The sequence below is a fragment of the Bubalus kerabau genome, chromosome 9 (assembly GCF_029407905.1).
Source record: "Bubalus kerabau isolate K-KA32 ecotype Philippines breed swamp buffalo chromosome 9, PCC_UOA_SB_1v2, whole genome shotgun sequence".
NCBI lineage: Eukaryota > Metazoa > Chordata > Mammalia > Artiodactyla > Bovidae > Bubalus > Bubalus kerabau.
In genome coordinates this window covers 63,411,870-63,435,944 of record NC_073632.1, presented here as the reverse complement: position 1 = coordinate 63,435,944, position 24,075 = coordinate 63,411,870, and positions in this window count along the sequence as shown.

Sequence of the window (24,075 nt, the reverse complement as noted above, 5' to 3'; positions counted from 1 at the left end):
ATACCAGGCTCCCCCGTCCCTGGGATTCTCCAGGCAAGAACACTGGAGTGGGTTGCCATTTCCTTTTCCAATGCATGAAAGTGAAAGTGAAGTTGCTCAGTCGTGTCCAACTCAGCGACCCCATGGACTGCAGCCTACCAGGCTGCTCAATCCGTGGGATTTTCCAGACAAGAGTACTGGAGTGGGTCACCACTGACTTCTCCCTCCCAGTGCCTAGGTAAGAAATTTTCTTTACTGACTTTTGTATAATGAGTAGTTGTTTGCTTTTCTTCCCTCAACTTTATTAAGATATAATTGGCATAAAGCACTGTAAAAAATTTAAGGTGTATGGCATAATGACTTGACTTACACGTATCATGAAATGATTACCACAGTAAATTTAGTAAATCCATCACCTTATATAATAATTTATTTTCTTGTGATAAGCACTTTTAGGATCTACTCCTTTAGTAACTTTCAAATATACCATGTAGCACTGCTTACTATAATCATGATGTTGTATGTTTATTTATGAATATATTATAGGAAGTTATAATTCATGGGATGAAGTAGTAACTACAAAGAAGATGATGCTAATAAATGTTAATTTAACATACTTACTAATTTGATAGGGTAGATATTTTCATCTTCTTGGGGATTTTAATTTATAAGCAAACACCTTTTAACATTTTTCCATTTTTATTTCTTTCACCTCACTCCTGTACTCTTGCCTGGAAAATCCCATGGATGGAGGGGCCTGGTAGGCTGCAGTCCATGGGGTCACTAAGAGTCGGACACGACTGAGTGACTTCACTTTCACTTTTCACTTTTTATGCATTGGAGAAGGAAATGGCAACCCACTCCAGTGTTCTTGCCTGGAGAATCCCAGGGACGGGGGAGCCGGGTGGGCTGCCATCTATGGGGTCACACAGAGTCGGACACAATTGAGGTGACTTAGCAGCAGCAGCAGCAGGTATATATAATGTTATAGTTAGTGTAACAGTAGACAAATGCCCTTTCAAAAGAATTCTTTTGAGCTCTTCTTTTAAACTTTAGATATATTTAACAAGACACTGTTCATTTTATGTTTGGTTCAGAGTAAGCTCTTTGCTGTCAATATGACAAAATCAAGTAAAATACTGTCTAGCTGAGTGCAAAATCATTTATCCTCTACTGCATATCAAGGCAAGTAAAAGACTCTAAATTCTGACATAGCCTTTAAACACTTGTAACTGACCAATGGATAAAATGACAAAGAATGAAGTATTTTATTCAATAGCACCAAAGGATCTCAAGTGACTGTTAGTGACTGCTTGCTAGATCAGATAGTATTGTCATATTCTAAGAGGCTCTCAGATTTTTAGAAAATAATTGGTGTAAGCACTTGCCATTGAACAAAATACAAGAGGAATCATATCAGGTCCAAATGATTGCCACTAGATACACTTACTAATAAACACCATTATCACCATTGCACATGCTGTGCAATAAATCTACTTCTTCTTCTTGTATTTCACACTTTATGAATGAACAACATAGAAAAGTAGGAAACAACTCATGTGTAGGTATTAAAAACATTAAAACCAAAAGAACAACAAAAAGTACATCTTATGAACCCAGCCTTAAATTAATCTTAACTCCATATTCATATGATCACATTTCCCATTCTCTGAGTTCTCTTAAAGTTGCTGTAGTAAACATGTTATAATCATTTGACACTTCACTTTCTTGTGACTTTTGTGATCAATTATTCTGTCATTCCTTTTTTAGAAGGGACTTATGGGTAGGTAAGTCTGTTTATTTCTTATAATTGTTTCTTAAGCTCCACACTGTGCCCCACTAATTGGGTAGCTGCAGCACATAAATATAACCTTTCTTCATGAACTTTTACCTTTTCTTCAAAGCAACTTATCCATAGGTCAAGGGTAAGTGACTGAAGGCCCCAAGAGGATGATGTAGTCTTGCCCTACATCTTTACCCTGGCACTAATGGACCATCGCTGTAATAGGAGTGTGATGGATGACCTCTGTTCATCAGAGGGGTTGACACACTCTTATTTTCCTATCCTTAAATAAATAAAAATATTCTGTTAGAAAATACATAGATTTACCTTTTAACTCTTAATTTCCATGAAGTTAAAAATGAGAAAAAATAAAATCGAAAAGAGCCTGAGACAACTCAAAGCAAGCCATAGACATTTCTGGCTGTTTTGACATAGACATAGATAGGAAGAAAAGATCCTGAATGGTGGGTGACATGATACTTCACACTGAAGTTTGTGGCTTTTCTACCAATCCAGTTACCGGGCTGCTCTCTTCTATAATCCTCTCGGCCTTAGTTTCTATCAGAACCAAATCTTGGACCAATAAGCTTATTAAGGAAGAGTCAGTGTGCTGTCCTATCATGTGAAATGCTGAGCTGGAAGAATCACAAACTGGAATCAAGATTACCAGGAGAAATATCAGCAACCTCAGATATGCAGATGATGCCACTCTAATGGCAGAAAGTGAAGAGGAACTAAAGAGCCTCTTGATGAAGGTGAAAGAGGAGAATGAAAAAGCTTGCTTGAAGCTTAATATTAAAAAAAATAACATCATGGCACCTGATCTCATTAGGGAAAAATGGATGCAGTGACAGATTTTCTTTTCTTGGGCTCCAAAATTACTGTGGGTTGTGACTGAAGCCATGAAATTAAAAGACATTTGCTCCAAGGAAGGGAAGCTATGACAAACCTAGACAGCATATTAAAAAGCAGAGACATCATTTTGCCAACAAAGCTGCATATAGTCAAAGCTATGGTTTTTCCAGTAGTCATGAGCAGATGTGAGAGTTGGACCATAAAGAAAGCTTGAGCACTGAAAAATTGATGCTTTCAAATTGTGGTACTGGAGAAGACTCTTGAGAGTACCTTGAACTGCAAGGAGTTCAAACCAGTCAATCCTAAAGGAAATCAATCCTGAATATTCTTTGGAAGGACTGATGCTAAAGCTGAAACCTCAAAACATTGGCCACCTGATGTGAAGAGCTGACTCATTAGAAAAGACCCTGATGCTGGAAAAGAGGAAGGGCAAAAGGAGAAGAGGGTGACAGAGGATGAGAAGGTTAGATAAATTTGACTCAATGGACATGAATTTGAGCAAACTCCGGAAGACAATGAAGGACAGGGGAGCCAGGTGTGCTGCAGTCTATGGGATTCCAAAGAGTCAGACATGACTTAACGACTGAACAACTACAACAATTTTGCCTTATAATATGGGATAGTAGACTTTTTCTGGATAGATCTTGAGGTTTTTGTCCAAACCAATCAACCCTGTCATTATAATGGGAAAGCAGCCATTGCCAATAGTTAAAGGACACTTTGTGCTCAAACAAAACTTTATTGGTGAGCGCAAATGTGAACTTTCTATAATTTTTCCTTGTCCCAAACTATATTCTTTTAATTTTTATCCAAGCTTTTAAAAAATGCAAAAACTCTTCTTAAATTTTAGGCTATATAAAAGAGAAACATTGGCCTTATAGCATTCTTAGTACATACACTGCTTATGACAGTTGAGACATATGATAATATGTTCAATTTAATGCAGATGGCATTATTACCTTTATCTAAACTAAAGCAAAGCAACTTTTTCATTTGCATATTCACACTTGCATATCATGGACTTTCGACAATAATGTATAAATTTTCAAAACTATATTTTCTTCCTATCAGATCAGATAAGATCAGTCACTCAGTCGTGTCCGACTCTTTGCGACCCCATGAATCGCAGCACTCCAGGCCTCCCTGTCCATCACCAACTCCTGGAGTTCACTCAGACTCACATCCATCGAGTCAGTGATGCCATCCAGCCATCTCATCCCCTATCGTCCCCTTCTCCTCCTGCCCACAATCCCTCCCAGCATCAGAGTCTTTTCCAGTGCGTCAACTCTTCCCATGAGGTGGCCAAAGTACTGGAGTTTCAGCTTTAGCATCATTCCTTCCAAAGAAATCCCAGGGCTGATCTCCTTCAGAATGGACTGGTTGGATCTCCTTGCAGTCCAAGGGGCTCTTAAGAGTCTTCTCCAACACCACTGTTCAAAAGCATCAATTCTTTGGTGCTCAGCCTTCTTCACAGTCCAACTCTCACATCCATACATGACCACAGGAAAAACCATAGCCTTGACTAGACGGACCTTTGCTGGCAAAGTAATGTCTCTGCTTTTGAATATGCTATCTAGGTTGGTCATAACTTTCCTTCCAAGGAGTAAGCATCTTTTAATTTCATGGCTTCAGTCACCATCTGTAGTGATTTTGGAGCCCAGAAAAATAAAGTCTGACACTGTTTCCACTGTTTCCCCATCTATTTCCCATGAAGTGATGGGACCGTATGCCATGATCTTCATTTTCTGAATGTTGAGCTTTAAGCCAACTTTTTCACTCTCCACTTTCACTTTCATCAAGGGGCTTTTGAGTTCCTCTTCACTTTCTGCCATAAGGGTGGTGTCATCTGCATCTCTGAGGTTATTGATATTTCTCCCGGCAATCTTGATTCCAGTTTGTGTTTCTTCCAGTCCAGCGTTTCTCATGATGTACTCTGCATATAAGTTAAATAAACAGGGTGACAATATCCACCCTTGATGAACTCTTTTTCCTATTTGGAACCAGTCTGTTGTTCCATGTCCAGTTCTAACTGTTTCTTCCTGACCTGCATACAGCTTTCTCAAGAGGCAGGTCAGGTGGTCTGGTATTCCCATCTCTTTCAGAATTTTCCACAGTTTATTGTGATCCACACAGTCAAAGGCTTTGGCATAGTCAATAAAGCAGAAATAGATGTTTTTCTGGAACTCTCTTGCTCTTTCCATGATCCAGTGGATGTTGGCAATTTGATCTCTGGTTCCTCTGCCTTTTCTAAAACCAGCTTGAACATCAGGAACTTCACGGTTCACATATTGCTGAAGCCTGGCTTGGAGAATTTTGAGCATGACTTTACTAGCGTGTGAGATGAGTGCAATTGTGCGGTAGTTTGAGCATTCTTTGGCATTGCCTTTCTTTGGGATTGGAATGAAAACTGACCTTTTCCAGTGCTGTGGCCACTGCTGAGTTTTCCAAATGTGCTGACATATTGAGTGCAGCACTTTCAAAGCATCATCTTTCAGGATTTGGAATAGCTCAACTGGAATTCCATCACCTCCACTAGCTTTGTTCATAGTGATGCTGCCTAAGGCCCTCTTGACTTCACATTCCAGGATATCTGGCTCTAGGTCAGTGATCACACCATCGTGATTATCTGGGTCATCAAGATCATTTTTGTACAGTTCTTCTGTGTATTCTTGCCATCTCTTCTTAATATCTTCTGCTTCTGTTAGGTCCATACCATTTCTGTCCTTTATCGAGCTCATCTTTGCACGAAATATTCCTTTGGTATCTCTGATTTTCTTGAAGAGATCCCTAGTCTTTCCCATTCTGTTGTCCTCTATTTCTTTGCATTGATCACTGAAGAAGGCTTTCTTATCTCTTCTTGCTATTCTTTGGAACTCTGCATTCAGATGTTTATATCTCTCCTTTTCTCCTTTGCTTTTCACTTCTCTTCTTTTCACAGCTATTTGTAAGGCCTCCCCAGACAGCCATTTTGCTTTTTTGCATTTCTTTTCTATGGGAATGGTCTTGATCCCTGTTTCCTGTACGATGTCATGAACCTCATTCCATTGTTCATCAGGCACTCTATCTATCAGATCTAGGCCCTTAAATCTATTTCTCACTTCCACTGTATAATCATAAGGGATTTGATTTAGGTCATACCTGAATGGTCTAGTGGTTTTCCCTACTTTCTTCAATTTAAGTCTGAATTTGGCATTTTCTTCCTATCAGTCAAATCAAATATGAAGAAAAAAATTTAAAAGCCCTCTTTAGGAGAAAGCAGAAATTTTCTTTCAGATTCAATAGTGGTATGTTTTGCATTATAAATATCCTTAACTAATGCTCAACCAGGAATGATGCACAAGTGCAGTGACTAGCCATATCTTCAGAGAATTTAAATAATTTTCTATCTACATTATAAATCTGGTCACTCCTTTTAGAAGTACATGACAAATAAATTTCAGAGTTAATGTGCTAAATCTACATTCAGAAATCCAGTATCTTAGAGATCTCTCTGATTAACTAAGTAATGGGTTATGTATTGCATAGTTATGGCACTACTGGGTCCTTGTAAGGATTCCCCTTTTCAGTATTGAGTGCTTTTCAGGAAGGTTTGGATATCAGCTGTCATCTATATATTCTTAGCTCAGGTTTAACAATATCCTTGTCAAAATCTCTCCTCCGTATACTTCCTTAATTTTTGACTTTTGTAAATTCCTGTTCACAGCCAACTCACTGATCTCAATGGCATACTCTGATTTTCTGATAAATCAGTGAAACAGCAATATCATAATGCTTGACAAAGATGCTAGGGTTAATTCTGAAGCAATGCAAGTGTTTTCTTTAGTCAGCCTTGCATGTCCTTACCTCTTCCTTTTGCTTTTATTTGTTTCTAATTGTCTGTTGTCAAAATACCTATGATTGCTGTGCATTCTCCTTCCTCTAACTTCTCTGCCATCAGATACAGTGATTTCTTTTTATCTACATCTTATTTGCATCCTCACCTGAAAAGATACACTATCTGAGTAAGTCATGCTCCCCACTGAACCCAATTACTCCCATGGTATAAAGCAAAATGGGCCTGAACATCCCAGATGAAATAGGCAACATATGTTTGCTACCAACACAGCTGGAATATCTGTATATAAATTCATGCTGAGTGTGCATCACTTTAGTTGCATACTCTTATATGGGGCTGAGAGGATCTGCAATTAGGAATAAGGTTTACAGATAATATAAAAAAGAAATCAAGAAGTGAATTTTAGAGATGTGTTTACCTAGTGACTATAGCAGCTCTGTCCTGCTTTCTTGGTAGGACTAAGGAAATTGTAATTACTCACTTAAAATTTTCTCAACCTCTTAACTTGAAAGAAATCTCATAAGTGATTTAGATAGAGCTGGGAACATGATATCAATTTTGCTTCACTATATATCAATCTCCCTGCAAATTAATAATAAAACAACGGCATCATAACATTAGCCATACTTATATATACCCATCAATATTTTAAATTCTTTACATGGATCATATTATCCAATGCTTTACATGGATCCTATTATTTAATGCTCCAAAACACTATATGTTAAGTCCTATTATCATCCCTATTTTATAGGGGAATAAATTGGGACACCAGTGTGTTAAATTGCAGAATTTTAAGAAGCAAAACCAGACTATAAACTGATATAGCTGACTTTTCTATATATATATATTAAAAACCATAATTAGGTCAGATTATGTAATTCCTTTTCTATCAGTGCTACTACTCAAGGGAGTCGCGGATATACTAGGAAACAATGGTTATTTGCCGGGGTCCAGCCCCGGCTGATCCAGGGTATTCGAAGGAGAGACGGCTAAGCGACCTATTCAAATGTTAATTAGAGATAATAAAGAGGAATAGAATGAGGATAGCTCAGTAGGAAAATTCAGTGGAGAAAAGAAGCTGAGTGGCTTGGTTTACGCGGAAAATCAATATAACCCGTGACACCAGGTTAGCTCTGACCACGGAGGCCGCAGGCGCCCTCTCGAATAGCGGAAGGTGCCCCACCTTAGACACCTTCTCGAGTGGGTCTTAGAAGCCCAGGCAAATAAATGGTCGCAGAGGACATCCACGCTCCAGATGGACACTCAGCTGGAAGTTAAAGGGAAGAATGACATGGGGAGACCAAGCGTTGGTGAGCAAGGCCCATAGCTTTATTTTCAACAGGGGCTTTTATACCCTAAGTTACACATAGAGGACAATAGGGAATGCAAAATCAGCAGTCTTTGATGCTTATCAAAAACCAGGGTTTCTTTCCTGCAGATTTATCGTATACAAATGGTTTAGGTGATTTACATCATCTTCTGGCCAGAGGCCTATTAACATTTTATGACTCTTGACAAGGACTTATCAACAAAGACTTATTTTCTCTAAGAGTAATTATTTTAAGGTTTGGCGCCATCTTCCGAAGATAAGATTACGTTCCTATAGGGTGGATGTGTAATGGGTTTACAAAGGAAAGAATTTACTACCTTAAGGGTCTAAAGTTACTAACACCAAGGCCACTACTTATTTTTTCTACATACCAACTATATTAATTAATGCACATTCAAGGATACAATTCAAGGGATGTGAAAACTTGGCAACAAACATTGGCTCATCAATGAAATCTTTTACTAGTTTTATTCTGACAGTTTCTAATTCTCTGAGAGGCTCTAAGCTATTTGAATATCTTAAGCTTCCCGTGCCTCTGGAGGCTGGGAGACTGTAAACAATCGTATGCATAGCTGTAGGTGTCCGGGTAAACTTGTCAGGCGAGTTAGAGAGCCATCTGAGGGGTTTGGATTTAAACACTCCTAATTGCCCAGGAACTTTATTAATTGGAGCTGTAAGTTAACTCTTTGACAGAGAGAGTGAGATGGTGGTGGGGGACAGCCCCCAGTAAAGTCAGAGGTGAGAGCACAAAGCAATAAAGTAGGCAGACTCTGGTTTTTTGGGGGGTAGATGCTCGAGAATATCCGGGGGCACTCCCGAGGCTCGATCCTGCCTTTGCGTATGCCGAGCCCCCTTCCTCATGACCTTTGTCACGAGTGGAATGTCTCTCGCCAGCTCCCGGCAGTTATTATTATGATTTTTTTTCCCCCAAAGTACCTGGGAATGAAGTGGGAATAACAGGGAGTAGACAGAAGGGAGGTTAAAAACCAGTTCAGTTCAGTTCAGTTCAGTCGCTCAGTCGTGTCCGACTCCTTGTGACCTCATGAACTGCAGCACGCCAGGCCTCCCTGTCCAACATCAACTCCCGGAGTTCACTCAAACTCACATCCATCGAGTCAGTGATGCCATCCAGCCATCTCATCCTCTGTCATCCCCCTTTCCTCCTGCCCACAATCCCTCCCAGCATCAGAGACTTTTAGGCATGACTAATGTGGAGAATAATAACTCTCTCTCCTTCTTCCCCATCAGTAAATGGCAACTAACCAGATGCTTATTTATTAGGATCTTCTCAGTCTTGGCAACTGAATGGGCATGTGCTTGCTGTATGAAGACATAAATGCTATAAGGAGATACTTGAGGAAAGAAATCCACAAAATATGCAAATCTTTATTTTAATCTAACCGTTTTCATTAAACATCTAGCTGGCACTGAACACTTATAAGGAACTGTTATAACTAATTTTATTTCAGTACAGTTTCACAAACATTATTGATTTCCTCTTTTAATAAGGCTCTTATGTTCTCAGAATATTTCCATTAGAAATACCAACAAATATATAATAGATTTGGACTTGAGTTATAGCCTTTTCTCTTCTTTTCCCTTTGCTCTGGTTAAAAATTGGCAAATAATTAAAAAGAAATCAAACAAAAAAGCAGAGGAATACAAATGAATGTTTTAAGGGGAAATGATCTTCGCAGAATCAAAATGTAAATGGAACGTTCTTATCAACAATAACTATAGTGAACTTTTAAAATACATTTTGTAACCTGTATCTCTTATAAATTCTGAAAAAATCACTTCCCAAGACACAGAGAAAAAACAGTTATTGTCCTAAAGAAAACTAGAATATATATATATATATATATATATATATATATATATATATATATATATATATGTCCTTTATGGCACAAGGAACATTTGAAGTTTAATTCCAAAGCTATATGCTGAAGATGTATAAAGTTAACCAACTTTATTTACAAATGTTGAAGGAATTGAAAGCAAGGAGAGGTGGTCATGGAGTAACATAAATCAAAGTGAGTCTTTCCTATATGTTGAAGAAATCATAGAATACAGTTTGAATTAAACATGGAAATGTTTCTGATAAGTGAAGTAACAAAGTGAGAATTAGCACAATTTTGAAGGTGGCTTGTCTCAAAAAGAGGGCTCAATTTGAGAGCGTTAATAGAATTAAAGTGGCACTATGAATTGCCTTCAGTATTACGTGGAAAATCAATTTTTTCCCCCCCGAAGAAGAATAATAGGGCCCCATAGTAAATTTCCTATTAAAGGAATCCATATTATGTGAAAAGCTTTGGGGAATATCAATCCATCAAGAAAGTGCAAGATCAGCAATAAGTTATAAGAAACAAAATTATTGGAAGCCAAGAAGACAAGGTAGAAGGTCATGAATTTACAGTGTGACATGAGAAAAATACTGAGAAAATGAAGAGGAATGGTAGAATGTTATGGAGGATGGAAAAAAGAAAAATTAACTCCAAAATTTATAAATTTGAGGACGAAGATTACAGTACTAATGATAAAAATAAAGCTATTGCCTAAGAAGAGAGCTCCATCATGAGGCACAAAATTTTTTCTTTTAGACATTTTGACTTGTTAGTGATGACAAATAAATGTAGCTGTTATCTAGACAGGTGAATCTAAAGGTTGTAAAGATCATATTGACAGAGAGGAGATGGAAGGGAAGTGATAAGCGTTCAAAATCAGTAAGTGTAGAAAAAGAGCAGAAGTTCAAGGTCTGAGTGAAGGACAGAGAAACTGAAGGAATTAGAGAAGGAGCAACCCTAAAGTACAGTTAATGGCAAGAAAAGAACATGGTTCAACAATGAAGGAGCAGCTGACTCTCATTAACTAAACAGAGTTAAGGAGGAAAATAATTGAAACACTATCTCAGTGTATTTATAGAAAGGAAGAGTTTTTGATGACTTATGTATACATTTATAAAGTGATTTATAATCCTCAGTTACAATATTCATCACTTTATTGATAATGTGGGTATTATATCCCTCCATGTATAATGTGGGCTTCCCAGGTGGTGCCAGTGGTAAAGAATCTGTCTGGCAATGGAGGAGACAAAGAGACACAGGTTTGATCCCTGGGTTGGGAAGATCCCCTGGAGGAGGAAATGGCACCCCACACCAGGATTCTTGCCAGAAGAATCTCATGGACAGAGGAGCCTAGCAGGCTACAGTCCATGGGGTCACAAAGAGTTGGATACGATTGAGCATCTGAGCATATATATGTATTATACAGAGATTAACTATATGTTATAAATTCTTCTAATCAAAATCTCCTACCTTCATCACCCCTTATATGTATATTTTATATTGGTACATGTATATATAAAAGCAGGTAAACAAGGAAACACTTTAGCAATAATATAGGCTAAAAAAAAAATCTCAAACAGCAAAGAATCTTGATGCTTCCTTTATTAAACTATGTTCTTATGGGCAACTGATTTATCTGTCCCTCGTTTTCATTATCAAGAGAATAAAAATAGCATACTTATTTACTTAAAGACTTAATGATTCATAGTTTTATTATAAACATGAAATGAGCTATCTCATGGAAAGTATTAGGTAGTTAGAATAGGAAAAAGGAGTCCAAAATGGCGGTGGCTAAAAGACAAAGAAAGGGAAAAGCCCATGAAAAAGGAACAAAAGAAAATCCACAGACTGGAGTGTGAGAACTTCAGGTGAAACAAACATGCCCCTTTCTTGGTTAGTGCAACATGCATAGGGCAGGCTCAAATCTGGGAGGAGAGAAGCATATAAAAGGAGGAAGCCAAGAAGGATTGAGGCCCTCATGCCTCAAGGGTGTACTACCCTTTACTTGCCAAATAAAACTGAATTGTAACCAAGCTGTAACACTGTTCCACTGTTTCAAATCATTGCTGCAGTGAAACAGAACTGAGGAAATGACACACTCCCCTGATATCTCTAAACAGCAGGTTTTATTACATAGTTATATATCCCAGATCTCTATGCTTATGTGAATGTGTTTAAATTATATATAATGGTTGCATATGATGAATATCATATAATATACATGTATATGTGTACTCTTTATGTATATATAATTATAATGACTGTTTAGTTTATATTCATATATTTATGTATATATGAAGTTGCTGTAGATGAAAAAAATATAATACTACTTAATCATTTTTCTTCTCCTACAAATGAAATAGATTTTTCAAATACAACTTTATTTATTTATTTTTACTAAAGAGATTTCTTATTTTTATTTACTTGAACTTTCAAAATGCACTTTTATATTCAGTTCCAAAGTCTGAACTTATACATTTGTAAAACTTTAGTTGTCATATACTTGTTCCTGGTGAGGTATGGAGAGTAGGGAATGAGTTTCTTCAGCTAGTCACTGATGTCAGTGAGCTACGTATGGCTTCTTATACTAAATAGTTTCTTGAATTTTCCCACAACAAATGGTGCAAACATTCAAAGTTAGTAGTAGTTTAACCCACAATCACAGCAACAGAATTTTACAGTGATAATCTCTCTGCATGGTTCTCAAGTGCCAGGACAAACGTTGCTTTTACATACTCAACTGAATGCTCTTTTTTGGATGGATGAGGATTATAGTTTATTCATAAATTTTGACAATATTTCAGCAGCAGTTAAAATGTCTACAGTAATGTTCTTCAGTTGTTAATACAGTGATGTTCTTCACAGTTGTTAATAATGCTAATTTTTAAACATAAGTCCTTGATAAAGTACAATTAAAACTAATAATCTATATCCTTAGATTTAATGATTAAGTTAGAAAAATAAGTGTAATGTATTTCTACTCTTCAATCAGGTAATCATGATTTTTTGAGTACAGATCTGATGCTGCCTGCTAACATAATTTTTTTTATTTGTCTGTGTCTTTTATAAAGTAGTCTATAAATGTCTCTGTAACAGCCACAAAAGTTTAAGATACTTGAAAACAAGACTCAAACTTTTCCTATCTTCTTTTCCAAATGAAAAAGAAAATCTGCTTGACATAATTAGCAAATGTTCATTGAATGAATAAATTAATATCTCCATATTTCAGAAAAATGGAGCCAATTACAAAGAACATTACTTAAGGTAACATGTAGAATTAAATAAAAATAAATGGTAGATATTCCATATTCTTGGGAAGATACTAGGACATGTTCTCAAGGCCAATTCTCTGGAAAGTATTAAATAGGCAAAGTTTTTGTTTGATTTGGTGTGTATTTGGTCTTCTTTCTTTGATGATCTGGTTTGTTTCCCATATAGCTTGACCTTCCTCTCTCCAAATACCATTACTCTGCAGGATCAGAAAAGACGCATAACCCATATTTTCTCTTTCTTTCTCTTCAGTGAATGCTACTATTCTTAGCTCATCAGTCTTAACTAGTTTTTTAATGCATATTTAGATGCATTAAAACATTTTTAGATGTTTCTTCTTTAATGCATTATTAGATAAATAGTAATAAAGTGCTCAAGTAATCAAATTTGGTCTTGGAGTACAGAATAAAGCAGGGCAAAGGCTAATAGAGTTTTGTCAAAAGAACACACTGGTCAAAGCAAACATCCCCTTCCAACAACACAAGAGAAGACTCTACACAAGGACATCACCAGATGGTCAATACCAAAATCAGATTGATTATATTCTTTACAGCCAAAGATGGAGAAGTTATATACAATCAGCACAAACAAGACCAGGAGCTGACTATGGCATAGACCATAAAATTCTTATTGCCAAATTCAGACTTAAAATGAAGAAAGTAGGGAAAACCACTAGACCATTCAGGTAACACCTAAATCAAATCCCTTATGATTATACTGTGGAAGTGACAAATAGAGTCAAGGGAGGAGATCTGACAGAGTGCCTGAACTACTATAGATGGAGGTTCATGACATTGTATAAGAGGCAGAGATCAAGAACCTCCCCAAGAAAAAGAAATGCAAAAAGGCAAAATGGTTGTCTTAGGAGGTCTTACAAATAGCTGTGAAAAGAAGAGAAGTGAAAAACCAAAGAGGAAAAGGAAAGATACCCATTTGAATGCAGAGTTCCAAAGAATAGCAAGGAGAGATAAGAAAGCCTCCTCAGCTATTAATGCAAAGAAATAGAGGAAAATAATAGAATGGGAAAGTCTAGAGATCTCTTCAAGAAAATTAGAGATAACAAGGAAATGTCTCAAGCAAATATGGGCACAATAAAGGACAGAAATGGTATGGACCTAACAGAAACAGAAGATACTAAGAAGAGGTGGCAAAAATACACAGAAGAACTGTACAAAAAAGATCTTCATGACCCAGATAATCATGGTGGTGTGATCACTCACGTAGAGCCAGACATCCTGGAATAAGAAGCCAAGTGGTCCTTAGGAAGCATCACTACAAACAAAGCTGGGAAGGTATGGAATTCTAGTTGAGCTATTTCAAATCCTAAAAGATGATGTTGTGAAAGTGCTGCACTCAATATACCAATAAATTTGGAAAACTCAGCAGTGGCCACTGGACTTAAAAATGTATGTTTTTATTCCAATCCCAAAGAAATGTAATGCCAAAGAATGTTCCAACTACCACACAACTGCATTCATCTCACATGCTACTAAAGTAATACTCAAAATTCTCCAAGCCAGGCTTCAAAAGTACATGAACCATGAACTTTCAGATGTTTAAACTGGATTTAGAAATGGCAGAGGAACCAGAGATCAAATTGCCAATATCCACTGGATCAATGAAAAAGCAAGCGAGTTCCAGAACAATATCTACTTCTGATTTATTGACTATGCCAAAGCCTTTGATTGTATGGACCACAACAAACTATGGAAAATTCTTAAAGAGATGGGAATACCAGACCACCTGACTTCTTCCTCTGAAATCTGTATGCAGGTCAAGAAGCAATAGTTAGAACTGGACATGGAACAACAGACTGGTTCCAAATAGGGAAAGGAGTATGTCAAGTTTGTATATTGTCACCCTGCTTATTTAACTGATATGCAGAGCACATTATGAGAAATGCTGGGCTGGATGAAACACAAGCTGGAATCAAGATTGCCAGGAGAAATATCAATAACCTCAGATATACAGATAATACCACCCTTATGTTAGAAAATAAAGAAGAACTAAAGAGCCTCTTGATGAAAATGAAAGAGGACAGTGTAAAAGTCGGCTTAAAACTCAACATTCAGAAAACTAAGGTCATGACATTTGGTCCCATTACTTCATGGCAAATAGATGGGGAAGCAATGGAAACAGTGACAGAGTTTATTTTGGGGGTTCCAAAATCACTGCAGATGATGACTGTAGCCATGAAATTTAAAGATGCTTGCTCCTTGGAAGAAAAGCTATGGCCAATCTAGACAGCATATTAAAAAGCAGAAATATTACTTTGCCAAAAAAGGTCCATTTAGTCAAACCTATGGTTTTTCCAGTATGTGAGAGTTGAACTATAAAGAAAACTGAATGCTGAAGAACTGATACTTTTGAACTGTGGTGTTGGAGAAGACTCTTGAGAGTCCCTTGGACTGCAAGGAGATCCAACCAGTCCATCCTAAAGGAAATCAGTCCTCAATATTCATTGGAAGGACTGAGGCTGAAGCTGAAATCCAATACTTGGGGCACCTGATGTGAAGAACTGACTCATTGGAAAAGACCCTGATGCTAGGAAAGATGAAGGCAGGAGGAGAAGGGGACTACAGAGGATGAGATGGATGGACGACTTAATGGACATGAGTTTGGGTATAGTCCAGGAGCTGGTGATGGACAGGGAGGCCTGGTGTGCTGCAGTTGATGGGGTTGCTAAGAGTTGGACATGACTGAGTGACTGAACTGAACTGAACTGAATGGAATCAAGTACTTTGTTCCTCTAATTATATTCACACAACTAAAAACTCAAGTTGTGACTGTTTTAACAGACCATGTAGAATTTTCATGTGGGAAGATAAATGTTACTTCATTTACTGGACTGAGAACTCCTATGGACAGACACACTTATGTCCCTGACTGCAATTACCCTAAAGCTTGCCACTGCAGGACACTTTTGATTTGAATTCAATATATATGTTTAAGCAATTAAATAACCTTAAATCCTAATAGAAAATAACAGTTAATAACATCTGCAAGGAGATCCAACCAGTCCATTCTGAAGGAGATCAGCCCTGGGATGTCTTTGGAAGGAATGATGCTAAATCTGAAGCTCCAGTACTTTGGCCACCTCATGACTCAAAGAGTCGGATACGACTGAGCGACTGAACTGAACTGAACTGAACTGAACATCTGTACTATTTATCGTTACGTAAAGTTTGTAACTGTCATTATTTCAATATGGCACATCATTGTGAGACTGCTAGCAAAGAAAAAGGACTCCATTCTCATTTTGAGTTGTTTCCAAAAACAGTTTACTGGTAATACTAAGAGCTAACTCAATGGTAATCTGATTTAAATTTAAATAAAAGACTTAAAAAGGAAAACTCCTGTTACATTGCCCTTAGCTGTTATTGTTATGCTAATCCTAAATATGCATCACACAGTCAGAAGCTTAAATGATCAATAGAAACTGTTTTTTTTTTTTTTTCAGATTTATTTTTTGCCATATTTTAAAATTAAGCAAGTTTAGTTTCCTATTTATATGTTTAATTTCAGTTAATGTACCCAATAGCAATATAAAGAAACAGAGATGTTTTAAAAGATTCAGATAATCAGTTAAACACAAATTCCTATTGACATTGACATTGACATTGAAGTCCCTTAGTCCTGTCTGACTCTTTGTGACCCCATGGACTGTAGCCTACCAGGCTCCTCCGTCCATGGAATTTTCCAGGCAAGAGAACTGGAGTGGGTTGCCATTTCCTTCTCCAGGAAATCTTCCTGACCCAGGGATCAAACCTGGTCTCCCATATTGTAGGCAGACGTTTTACCGTTTGAGCCACCAGGCAACTTCCTATGCATGGCATCAACTGATAAGTGAGTTTGAAAAGTTAAATTTAGAGATAGAAAACAATCACTTGCACTTGATTTATAGTCCATTAACACTTTTTAGCATACTTTGTTTAGAAATATATTCAACTTTGCCTATATTAAAGATAAATCCTTGAAAAGGAATAACCTTTTTTTATAAGCCAAACATATGTTCATTGTGATTGCAATTATTTCATAAGAAAGAGCAAGTTAAAAAAAATACCATTATTGAATGTACAACAAATATTTACATCTCCCTTTTCCAAATGGTACTATCATTTATATATTACTAATGTGGTCATTATCAGAATAATGCATAAAGTAATAAAATTAATTATTTCAGAATTAAGGCATAAAATAATAATTCAGTTTAGAGGCAAAGCCCCATTTTATATTATGTTTATGGCACTATAGGGAGCCATAAAGGAAAAACTCAATTTTCCTCCTTCAGTGCAGGGAAAAACCCAGGTCTTTCCTACTGTGTATTTTTTCATATGAGTCTGTTTCTTATCTCTTCTGACATTTCTGATACCAAATATATGGAGGTTTTTCCCATAACAGGCAATTCTCTGTGACACCAGCTGGGTATCCTACAATTTAACTCAGTTCTGACACTATCTACCCTGAGGTATTGTCATATCTCACAGGATAAATGTTCAGTATCACAAAAATTGCCCCCCAAATCCCAATTCAGAGGTCCATCACAAGCCAAGAGTATCTCCTGTGCTTCTGACCAACCAGCTACAGATCAGAGGTTCCAATGACTCCTCTTTGGATTCAATTAATTTACTAGAGTGACTCACAGAACTCAGGGAGCATTTACTTATGTTTACCAGTTTATTAAAGGATATAATAAAGGACACAGATGAACAACAAAATGAAGAGATACATGGCGAGGTCTCCAAATTCCATGCTTTTGGGATTTTCTGGAGTCTTTATCACATGGGCAGAATTGATTATTAATTTCATTTTCAGCTCTTCTCTTTCCTCAAGAAAATGAGGGGCAGAGTAAAAAATTCCAAGCTTCTAATTAAGGCTTCTTAAAATTCTTAAAGAGATGGGAATACCAGACCACCTTACCTTCCTCCTCTGATATCTGTATGCAGGTTAAGAAGCAACAGTAAGAACTGGACATGGAACAATAGACTGGTTCCAAATAGGGAAAGGAGAAAGTCAAGGCTGTATATTGTCACCCTGCTTATTTAACTTATATGCAGAGTACATCATGTGAAATGCTGGGCTGGATGAAATGCAAGCTGGAATCAAGATTGCTGGGAGAAATATCAAAACCTCTGATATGCACATTAAACCACCCTTATGGCAGAAGGCAAAGAAGAACTAAAGAGCCTCTTGATGAAAGTGAAAGAGGAGAGTGGAAAAATTGGCTTAAAGCTCAACATTCAGAAAACTAAGAATATGGCATCTAGTCCTATCACTTCATGGCAAATAGATAGGGAAACAATGGAAACAGTGACAGACTTTATTTTGGGGGGCTCCAAAATCACTGCAGATGATTACTGAAGCCATGAAATTAAAAGACGCTTGCTCCTCGGTAGAAAAGCTATGACCAACCTAGACAGCATATTAAAAAACAGAGATATTACTTTGCTAGCAAAGGTCCATCTAGTCAAAGCTATGGTTTTTCCAGTCATATATGGATGTGAGAGTTGGACTATAAAGAAGGCTGAGAGCTGAAGAACTGATGATTTTGAACTGTGGTGTTGGAGAAGACTCTTGAGAGTCCCTTGGACTACAAGGAGATCCAACCAGTCCGTCCTAAAGGAGATCAGTCCTGAATATTCATTGGAAGGACTGAGGCTGAAGCTGAAACTCCAATATTTTTGGTCACTTGATGCAAAGAACTAACTCATTGGAAAAGACCCTGATGCTGGGAAAGATTGAAGATGGGAGGAGAAGGGGATGACAGAAGATGAGATGGTTGGATGGCATCACTGACTCAATGGATATGAGTTTGAGCAAACTCTGGGAGTTGGTGATGGACAGGGAGGACTGGCTGGTTGCCATCCATGGGGTCACAATAAGTTGGACACGACTGAGCTACTGAACTGACTGAACTGAGAAGGAGGAGATGACCACACATCCTTCTACTCTACCATCTTGAACCAGAAGCCCTATTTTTTACTTCTAATACTGAGACTTTGATAATAAGTGTTAGTGAAATCTAGCAAGGCCCTGTTACATCATTCAAAAATACTGTCAATAATAATTATTATAATGCATATATTTTAGCAAGTTTATGTCAAAATGTGCAAGTGCTTATACACTTCTGCAGGACTTTACAATAACCTAATTTCTATATGCCAACACAATCCGGTGTATACATATCACCATTTAGATTTTAATGCTAAAGATAAAGGGATTTAAACACAAAGGGATTTTAGTGATAAGAAAGAATATTTTTTCACTTATAAAAAAGCACATTTCAAAAATGGCCACAAGTAAGTAAAGAAATTGGTTCTAATTGGTGGCTCAGAGGTTAAAACATCTGCCTGCAATGCAGGAGACCTAAATTCAATCGCTGGGTCGAGAAGAACCCCTGGAGAAGGAAATGACAACCCACTCCAGTACTCTTGCCTGGAGAATCCCATGGACAGAGGAGTCTGGTGGGCTACAGTCCATGGGGCCGCAAAGAGTCGGACACGACTGAGAGACTTCACTGACTTCACTCATACACTTTACTGCTGGTCTCATTTTGAGCCTTATTTTTTGCCTGCATTTTTCTCCCCATCATTATGCCTCTAATTTATTTTTCTCATATTATTAAATTGGCTAAGACCTTATGTGCAATGTTGAATAGAAGTGATGATAGTGGGCCTCCATATGTCATTTTTGAGTTTAAAAAGAATACTTAAAATATTTTACTTTATTTTATTGAGATGACTGAATTTCAAGGTGACCAATATAAGTGACACAAAGCTAAACAGGATTCTGATTTTATAGAATTTTGCCCTGAAATAATAACCTTAACATCAAGGTCATTGACTTTGATTATCTATATCAGTTCCCAAGAAATTAGGTGAGTAATGGATTTAGAAATCTCAGCCTGCCCCCAAAGGCACACCTGCACAGACATACTCTTGGTTCAGCCCAGGTACCTGGTTAGCAAGGGGAGAGAGACTTAAATGCTTTCATCTTCTTAAAAATATAGATATAGATATTGATAAATAAATCACCTCATTACCAACACTAATGAAATTTATTTCCCCTGCTGATTTTGTGATTATCCTCTCTATCCACTACTTTATTCATTTTCTTGTCCTTCCCCTGTTACCCTCAGGATTAAAAGTAACAAAGAAAAGGAGAGATTGCAACCAAGTAATTCCCTACTGGGATATTCTCAGTAACAGACCACTTTTTGTCTCTCATCTCTTGCTTAACAAAATCTTCAGGTTCCTGAACCTTCCCTGAGTTTCAAAAAGTCTGGCTCAAGTGTTAATAATCAGATGAGTGACAACATGTAAAGACAAAGAATAGCAGTCTGGCAGAAGAACAGGTAACATTTTATATAATAGATCAGCCATATAGCAGAGTCACAGGACCTTTAGTTCCTACCTGAAGGACATAGATAACAATGTCTGACACACATATATAAGTTGGTTTTTATGGAAGCCAGACTCCCACCAGATGGAAACTACTGATCCCAATGGCAAGCATGTGGATCCCAGACCAATTGGAACCAGAAGGTTGATTATTGAGATTCTCAAAACATTACCCTGTTACTTCACCATCAAACAGCCTGAGATTTGTGTACTAACCAATCACACACCCTGTGACTCTGTCCTTCACATAGTATTTTAAAAACCCTTCACTGAAAGCCATCTGGGAGTGTGCATCTTTTGAGCATGACTTTTGAGCTGCCCATACTCCTTGAATGGTACCTGCAATAAGCCCTGCACTTTCCTTTACCACCAAGCCTGTATCAGCAGATTACTTTTGCTGCATGTTGGGCAATCAAACCCAAGTTCAGTTTGTTAACAATATTGGTACAATGTAGAAGAATATATATATATATATATATATATATATAATTTTAAAAGTAAAATTTTACATTTATGAAGATGTACTTTATATATTGTGATATTATATTACTAATTATTACTGGGCAACTTTACAGTGCCCAGGTGTACATTGCAAATCAAATCTTTGCAAACTAGCTTGGGCCTGCAATTATGCCCTTTCTTCTCTAGTTTTCACTCTACATTAGTATAATAGAAAAAATAAGACTCCTTGTGGTCAAGAGAAAAATGAAAACAAAAAATCAAACAAAACTTGTGTCAAGGATCTGACCAAGCCTATGACATACCCATTAAACTGAAAACTACCAGTGATACTGGAGAATCTTATTTATTGACTTGGAAAAAGCTGTTGAAAAAGATACAAAACTTGGTGACTGAAACAGAAAAGACACAAAATTGTACATAAAAAGATGAATTATTCTATTATTAATACTAGATAATATGATCTCAAAAATTTTATATGGAAAAATAAGACTGTATAAGTGTTTATGTTTATTATAAAAATGAAATATTATACTTTGAAACTAATTATAGAATCAGATGATAAATAGTTTCATTATCATAATTTTTGAGATGAAAAGTAGCTATGATTAAATAATCAAAAACAGGTATTTTATATACATACATCTCTCTCTCTCTGATTCCTCAGTACAAATGTATAGAAACAATTGTATACATTTTGTATATCTAAAATTTATACACATTATACATTTCTCATGTATAATGAAAATGTCATATCTATGTGCATTTCTGATCCTGGAACAAAGAATATATAATAAAAAGTAATTTTATGCAATTTATTAAGGAGGAACAACCACTGTAATTTCATACTTGCTATTATTAATGAAAATGACAAATCTTGGGTTGGAATCCAAGTGCTGTAAATGGCATGTTTCAAACAGCCGGGATCAAAATGCCTTTGGAACTAGAATAAAGAACAGGAATCTTTGAAAATATGACTCCCTACAAACAGTTACATGTAGGAGTGTGCATATGTGTGTGTGTTCTGTGTATAAAAATATACTTGCAATTGGAAATAAATAGCTAACTTTCTGATTTCTAGTGACTACCTGCCTTTGCTAAAAAAAGGCTACAAGAAGGATTCAAAATGATCTGTAAAAAAATTATTTACACCAAATTATGTTCCATAATTATATTAATAGTTTTAATTTTCAAGAAACATCAGTCAGAAACAGGTACTGGGATGATATAAATCAAAGTAGAGCCTCAAAACAAAAATAAATAAGGTCCTAATGCTACTTCTTTTGATAAAGGTGACTTTCAGCAGCAAAAATTCTATATTCTGTAGAATGCAACCACTTTGCCCGCTGAATCAAGCAGAGTGTAGAGATACACAGGAAATACTATTGATTTTAAGCATTATTTGAACCAACAAACAGATTTAAAATGACCTTCCACTGTGATAACAATATCTATAATTTGAAAAGAGTTTGTAGAGGAAGAAATGTTGCAAGGTCTGGAGTAAGATAAATGGCAATTTATGGAGGTCAGTTGGCCAATTTCAGATCAAAATAGTTGATATTGCTACAAAGCAGTAAATATATCAATGCAATTTCTGGAAAAATCACAATCTGAGGATACTTTAATTTTCAAGAAATTGTTTTACTAGTCACTCTGGAATTGCTTTATCTATAAAGCTAATCTAATAACTTTGGCATTTCCTGCTTTCAGCTATGTTCACAGCAATAGAATGGACTGGCTCTTAAAAAATGTAACTAGAGAAATTGATCTATTTTCAGGGTTGCTGAAATGACATTATATAATGACCTGTAAGTCTCAGGTCACTTCATGATTCAAAAAGTAGAAATAGTAATAATGAGTATGTTTTTACAAGTTAACTTCTTTTAACATGGATATTTTTCATTTAAACCTGGTAATGTTTTTGAAGGTCTTTCTGTTCCTCTGTTTTATAAATAGTTGGACTTGGTACCCATGATTTCTGTAACTGGTCTGTACTTAGGTTTAAACTTACAAATAGAAGTTAGTTCAACAATGCAGGATGAACAAGTTCTAGAGATGTATTGTACAACATAGGGTCTTATGTTGTACAGTTTTATATACCTACGACTTTACTAACCACGTAGAGTTTATGTTAAGTGCTCTTACCACACACACACAAATGATATAAAAATAAACTAATGAATAAAGAATGAATGAGGTATCTTGTATGAATCTTTTAGAAGTGAGGGATAATTAATGGCCTTGATTGTGGTAATGATTTCACAGAGGTATACTTGTCTTCAAATTCATAAAGTTAAATATCTGTAACTTTTAAAATCTCAAATATCTTTCAATAGAGTGTTCTTTTTAAAAATAGTTTAAAATAATTCAAAGTTTTCCATATATATTCAGTAAGCTAAGTTGGAGGAGCTTAGTGTAAATCACCATATAGAGCTTTAGAGGTTTATAATAATTAAAGATGCTAAACGGAAAATAGGCAAAGTAACCCTTCAAAAGGCAAAGTCATGTAGAATAAACACAAAATACTTCTAAAATTTCCCAGAGAAGGGATATTCTTCTAACCCAACAGAAAAATATTTGCCTTTCTAAACAGCTTTTACCTGGACCTTCAGAAATGTCTAATTTCTCATTGTTTGCCTTATTCTTTCAGCCCTCATCTGTCAGAAAACTCCTTCCTTTCAGTCTCATGTTGGAAACTTCTATTTCAAATGCATCAAATTATTTTGTTGTGCTCTTACTCAACACATTATTGTCAGCTCAAACACTGTGTTCTTGTTCTTGTTAATCTGGTTTAAAGCCAAAACATAATCTAATTAATAAGAGCTGAAGGAAGTATTTTAAGTATTTCCTGCTGATTGAGTCCTTTGAGAATTACTTAGAATTTCCTTGGTTGGATTTTTAAAATCATGATAGTTTTAGTCATTAGAATTTCCTTGAGAATGATTTTCCTAGAGGAAAAACTTATAGACTTTTTTTTTTGAGGACTCTGCAGCTGTTTAATTGCATTCAGTCAGTTCAGTCGCTCAGTCATGTCCGACTCTTTGCGACCCCACGAGTTGCAGCACGCCAGGCCTCCCTGTCCATCACCAACTCCCGGAGTTCACTCAAACTCACATCCATCGAGTCGGTGATGCCATCCAGCCACCTTATCCTCTGTCGTCCCCTTCTCCTCCTGCCCTCAATCCCTCCGAGCATCAGTCTTTTTCAATGAGTCAACTCTTCGCATGAGGTGGCCACAGTACTGGAGTTTCAGCTTTAGCATCATTCCTTCCAAAGAACACCCAGGACTGATCTCCTCTAGAATGGACTGGTTG